Raw genomic sequence first — 6,385 nt, forward strand, 5'->3', positions numbered from 1 at the left:
ATGATTACTAAATTCACACAAAACAATATATCTGTTTCAGGTAGATGAATTGCATTTGCATGGTATTCTTTTAAAAAAGAAATCAAGGAAACAATGCCTTAACAGATATCACCATTTGAATCATAGCACCATAAGAGCTATGCTATAGAACTGTCGGCCCATTTATTTCATATCACTCATATTACAAAAGGTATTCAGGTTGAGGTGATGTCTCCAAAACTTTCTAATACACAAATATAGTCCATAGTAAAGCTAGTGTGACTCATTTACTTGTGATTGTGCTAGTGAAGTTTAGTGAGGGGGCAGTCAAGAGTCAAGAGTCAAGGAGCAGTTGTTGTAGAGAAAACTGAATCCCTGTATCAGCAGTCTATGAGGACAGAAAGTCAAACTGTGTGAATTCAGTATGGAAACCTTTTATTCATTATTCTTCCTTTACTAGGTATATCATATGTCACTCTGGATACATGCCATATGAGCATAGGGATATAGAAAGACATAACATACCTTTCAGAACAATTAGAAGATATGTAGCAGTCCCCACATTGAGTGTACTCATTGAATTTGATTCAAGTATACAAGTAATTGGTTTTCTAGTTTCATTGCTAATACATCAACAAACTCACACTGAAGAAATCCCTATGATTACTAGGACTGTGTAAATACTTCTGTTTGTCCTAGTTCACTTACCAAATTCAGTATGACTCTAGCATAGGAAAATTTATGAATGCAATAGGATAGTAAAGCTCTGAATTTTTCAGGTTCTCTTCAAATATGTAAAAAAAAAAAACTCATATAAAAAAGATTCTGTAAATGTGAACCATGTAATAAAGGTTCTGACCATCACAGGTATTTTCAAATATGCAAAATAACCCTTAGTGAAGGGGAACAACATGAGTATAAAGACAGTGATAAAACCTTAATCTAATTCCTCTTTACAATTGCACCAAATTGTAAAATTAATTCATACAGTTATAAAGATTCAACAGTGTATTGAATGTGGTAATGCTTTTACATGTGCCATTATACTTGCAGGCATGAAAGAGGTCCAACTGGAGAGAAACCTGTATATACTCAATGTGTTAAAGCCTTTGAGTATGACAGTCATCTTCAAAGGCATGAAAGAACACATACTGGAGAGAAACCCTATGAATGTAATCAGTGTGGTAAAGCCTTTGCACAACACAGTCATCTTCAAAGGCATGAAAGAACACATACTGGAGAGAAACCCTATGAATGTAATCAATGTGGTAAAGTCTTTACCTGTAACAGTTATCTTCAAAAGCATAAAAGAACACATACTGGAGAGAAACCCTATGAATGTAATTAATGTGGTAAAGCTTTTGCATACCACAGTACTCTTCAAGTGCATAAAAGAACACATACTGGAGAGAAACTCTATGGATGTAATCAGTGTGGTGAAGCCTTTGAATTTATCAGTAATCTTCAAAATCATGAGAAAAAGTCATACTACAGAGAAAGCCTATAAATGTAGTCGGTGTGCTAAAGTTTTACACTTTATACAGGAGTAAAACTTTTTGTGTACAATCAAGGTGTTAAAGCCTTTGCATATTACAACAATCTTTGACTACCTCAAAAATATACTGAGAACTCATTATAAAGTATTGATAAGCCCTTTAGCCAACACACTTATAATCAGTTACACAAATGTATTCATTCTGTAGAAAAAAATTGACAGTGTCAACAATCTGTTCAAGCATTATGATGTCCATTTTTATATTGTTTGCACCAGCTAACTCATGAAAAAAGAATTTATGAATTTATGATGCCCTATATGTAGTATAAAAGGGCAAGCCAAAGAAACACACCCTGACCCTGAAACCAGAACCAGTGAAAGACATACACTTTGTCCAGAGTCATAGAAACACCCTGACAGTGAAACCAGACCCAAAATGTTAAAAGGGGCTAGTGGAAGAAACATACTTTGGCCCTGACACCAGAGCCAAAGAAACGCATTCTACCCTTGACCACAAAGCCAACCAATCCCTGGGCTTGAAACCAACCAATTGTTGAGCATGATATCCAGTCAGTCTCTGAGCTTGTTCAAGCTCAGGGATTGAAATCTGACCAATTCCCACTCTGAAAATCACCCTTGAAAAACCCCACCCCTAAGAAGACCTAGGAAAACCCTGTGGTTGTTCAGTTGGCAGCTGCCATTTTCCATCCTGGCAGCACTTTCCTGGATTCCTCCCTCCCAGATAAATGTATCTTGATAAATGTATCTTGAATGACTTTTGGGTGAAGATCTTCTTTTGCCTAAGCAGATCAGAAACTCCCTAGTGGAGTGGAGCAGAGAAGCAATGGGCAACTCTACTGGGAAACTCCCGTAGGGGAGCAGAACAGAAGTAACAACTTTTCACTGGAGCCAGAGCAGAAACATCTCTGCTGGGAAACTCCCTAGTGGAGCAGAGAAGCCATGGGCACCTCTGCTGGGAAACTCCCTTAGGGGAGTGGAGCAGAGCAGCAATAGACATCCCTTCTGCGAAACTCTTAGTATAGTGGAAGGAATCCAGTTGTAATGGTTCTCTGTGGGGATCTGCCACTGGAACACAACTTCATGGACAGCCCAAATTACTGACAGTGAAGATTCCTTTCTTCATAGCTGTAAATACCCATGATAGCTTACCTTGAGAGCTGTAGCTATAGTCTGATTCCTGGCAGTCAGGGTAGTTTCTCTTTAGAGCTACAGGTATCTACAAGGTGTAGGTAGTTTAGGGGGAGGGGCAGGATCACTCAAGGTCAGGATCAGGGTTTATGTTTAGAGAGTCAGGGTCAGGGGATCAGTGGTCAGAGGGTCAGAGTTAGGGACCAGAGTTAGGATTGAAAATGGGGGTTAGAGGACTAGGGTTAGGGTTAGGGTTCTTCCTCCTCACCTCCTCCTCACTCCTCCTCCCCAGGGTCAGGGTTAGGGTTAGGGTTAGGATTGGGGTTGGGGTTTGGGTTGGAGTTGGGGTTTGGGTTGGAGTTGGGGTTTAGGGTTAGGGTTAGGGTTAGGGGTTAGGGGTTAGGGTTAGGGGTTAGGGTTAGGGGTTACGGTTAGGGTTAGGGTTCGGGTTAGGGTTAGGGTTAGACCTCACTCCTCCACAGTGTTAGGGTTAGGGTTAGGGTTAGGGTTAGGGTTAGGGTTAGGGGTTAGGGTTAGGGTTAGGGTTAGGGTTAGGGTTAGGGTTAGGGTTAGGGTTAGGGTTAGGGTTAGGGTTAGGGTTAGGGTTAGGGTTAGGGTTAGGGTTAGGGTTAGGGTTAGGGTTAGGGTTAGGGTTAGGGTTAGGGTTAGGGTTAGGGTTAGGGTTAGGGTTAGGGTTAGGGTTAGGGTTAGGGTTAGGGTTAGGGTTAGGGTTAGGGTTAGGGTTAGGGTTAGGGTTAGGGTTAGGGTTAGGGTTAGGGTTAGGGTTAGGGTTAGGGTTAGGGTTAGGGTTAGGGTTAGGGTTAGGGTTAGGGTTAGGGTTAGGGTTAGGGTTAGGGTTAGGGTTAGGGTTAGGGTTAGGGTTAGGGTTAGGGTTAGGGTTAGGGTTAGGGTTAGGGTTAGGGTTAGGGTTAGGGTTAGGGTTAGGGTTAGGGTTAGGGTTAGGGTTAGGGTTAGGGTTAGGGTTAGGGTTAGGGTTAGGGTTAGGGTTAGGGTTAGGGTTAGGGTTAGGGTTAGGGTTAGGGTTAGGGTTAGGGTTAGGGTTAGGGTTAGGGTTAGGGTTAGGGTTAGGGTTAGGGTTAGGGTTAGGGTTAGGGTTAGGGTTAGGGTTAGGGTTAGGGTTAGGGTTAGGGTTAGGGTTAGGGTTAGGGTTAGGGTTAGGGTTAGGGTTAGGGTTAGGGTTAGGGTTAGGGTTAGGGTTAGGGTTAGGGTTAGGGTTAGGGTTAGGGTTAGGGTTAGGGTTAGGGTTAGGGTTAGGGTTAGGGTTAGGGTTAGGGTTAGGGTTAGGGTTAGGGTTAGGGTTAGGGTTAGGGTTAGGGTTAGGGTTAGGGTTAGGGTTAGGGTTAGGGTTAGGGTTAGGGTTAGGGTTAGGGTTAGGGTTAGGGTTAGGGTTAGGGTTAGGGTTAGGGTTAGGGTTAGGGTTAGGGTTAGGGTTAGGGTTAGGGTTAGGGTTAGGGTTAGGGTTAGGGTTAGGGTTAGGGTTAGGGTTAGGGTTAGGGTTAGGGTTAGGGTTAGGGTTAGGGTTAGGGTTAGGGTTAGGGTTAGGGTTAGGGTTAGGGTTAGGGTTAGGGTTAGGGTTAGGGTTAGGGTTAGGGTTAGGGTTAGGGTTAGGGTTAGGGTTAGGGTTAGGGTTAGGGTTAGGGTTAGGGTTAGGGTTAGGGTTAGGGTTAGGGTTAGGGTTAGGGTTAGGGTTAGGGTTAGGGTTAGGGTTAGGGTTAGGGTTAGGGTTAGGGTTAGGGTTAGGGTTAGGGTTAGGGTTAGGGTTAGGGTTAGGGTTAGGGTTAGGGTTAGGGTTAGGGTTAGGGTTAGGGTTAGGGTTAGGGTTAGGGTTAGGGTTAGGGTTAGGGTTAGGGTTAGGGTTAGGGTTAGGGTTAGGGTTAGGGTTAGGGTTAGGGTTAGGGTTAGGGTTAGGGTTAGGGTTAGGGTTAGGGTTAGGGTTAGGGTTAGGGTTAGGGTTAGGGTTAGGGTTAGGGTTAGGGTTAGGGTTAGGGTTAGGGTTAGGGTTAGGGTTAGGGTTAGGGTTAGGGTTAGGGTTAGGGTTAGGGTTAGGGTTAGGGTTAGGGTTAGGGTTAGGGTTAGGGTTAGGGTTAGGGTTAGGGTTAGGGTTAGGGTTAGGGTTAGGGTTAGGGTTAGGGTTAGGGTTAGGGTTAGGGTTAGGGTTAGGGTTAGGGTTAGGGTTAGGGTTAGGGTTAGGGTTAGGGTTAGGGTTAGGGTTAGGGTTAGGGTTAGGGTTAGGGTTAGGGTTAGGGTTAGGGTTAGGGTTAGGGTTAGGGTTAGGGTTAGGGTTAGGGTTAGGGTTAGGGTTAGGGTTAGGGTTAGGGTTAGGGTTAGGGTTAGGGTTAGGGTTAGGGTTAGGGTTAGGGTTAGGGTTAGGGTTAGGGTTAGGGTTAGGGTTAGGGTTAGGGTTAGGGTTAGGGTTAGGGTTAGGGTTAGGGTTAGGGTTAGGGTTAGGGTTAGGGTTAGGGTTAGGGTTAGGGTTAGGGTTAGGGTTAGGGTTAGGGTTAGGGTTAGGGTTAGGGTTAGGGTTAGGGTTAGGGTTAGGGTTAGGGTTAGGGTTAGGGTTAGGGTTAGGGTTAGGGTTAGGGTTAGGGTTAGGGTTAGGGTTAGGGTTAGGGTTAGGGTTAGGGTTAGGGTTAGGGTTAGGGTTAGGGTTAGGGTTAGGGTTAGGGTTAGGGTTAGGGTTAGGGTTAGGGTTAGGGTTAGGGTTAGGGTTAGGGTTAGGGTTAGGGTTAGGGTTAGGGTTAGGGTTAGGGTTAGGGTTAGGGTTAGGGTTAGGGTTAGGGTTAGGGTTAGGGTTAGGGTTAGGGTTAGGGTTAGGGTTAGGGTTAGGGTTAGGGTTAGGGTTAGGGTTAGGGTTAGGGTTAGGGTTAGGGTTAGGGTTAGGGTTAGGGTTAGGGTTAGGGTTAGGGTTAGGGTTAGGGTTAGGGTTAGGGTTAGGGTTAGGGTTAGGGTTAGGGTTAGGGTTAGGGTTAGGGTTAGGGTTAGGGTTAGGGTTAGGGTTAGGGTTAGGGTTAGGGTTAGGGTTAGGGTTAGGGTTAGGGTTAGGGTTAGGGTTAGGGTTAGGGTTAGGGTTAGGGTTAGGGTTAGGGTTAGGGTTAGGGTTAGGGTTAGGGTTAGGGTTAGGGTTAGGGTTAGGGTTAGGGTTAGGGTTAGGGTTAGGGTTAGGGTTAGGGTTAGGGTTAGGGTTAGGGTTAGGGTTAGGGTTAGGGTTAGGGTTAGGGTTAGGGTTAGGGTTAGGGTTAGGGTTAGGGTTAGGGTTAGGGTTAGGGTTAGGGTTAGGGTTAGGGTTAGGGTTAGGGTTAGGGTTAGGGTTAGGGTTAGGGTTAGGGTTAGGGTTAGGGTTAGGGTTAGGGTTAGGGTTAGGGTTAGGGTTAGGGTTAGGGTTAGGGTTAGGGTTAGGGTTAGGGTTAGGGTTAGGGTTAGGGTTAGGGTTAGGGTTAGGGTTAGGGTTAGGGTTAGGGTTAGGGTTAGGGTTAGGGTTAGGGTTAGGGTTAGGGTTAGGGTTAGGGTTAGGGTTAGGGTTAGGGTTAGGGTTAGGGTTAGGGTTAGGGTTAGGGTTAGGGTTAGGGTTAGGGTTAGGGTTAGGGTTAGGGTTAGGGTTAGGGTTAGGGTTAGGGTTAGGGTTAGGGTTAGGGTTAGGGTTAGGGTTAGGGTTAGGGTTAGGGTTAGGGTTAGGGTTAGGGTTAGGGTTAGGGTTAGGGTTAGGGTTAGGGTTAGGGTTAGGGTTAGGGTTAGGGTTAGGGT

The sequence above is a fragment of the Peromyscus maniculatus genome, chromosome 17 (genome assembly GCF_049852395.1).
Source record: "Peromyscus maniculatus bairdii isolate BWxNUB_F1_BW_parent chromosome 17, HU_Pman_BW_mat_3.1, whole genome shotgun sequence".
Taxonomy (NCBI): domain Eukaryota; kingdom Metazoa; phylum Chordata; class Mammalia; order Rodentia; family Cricetidae; genus Peromyscus; species Peromyscus maniculatus.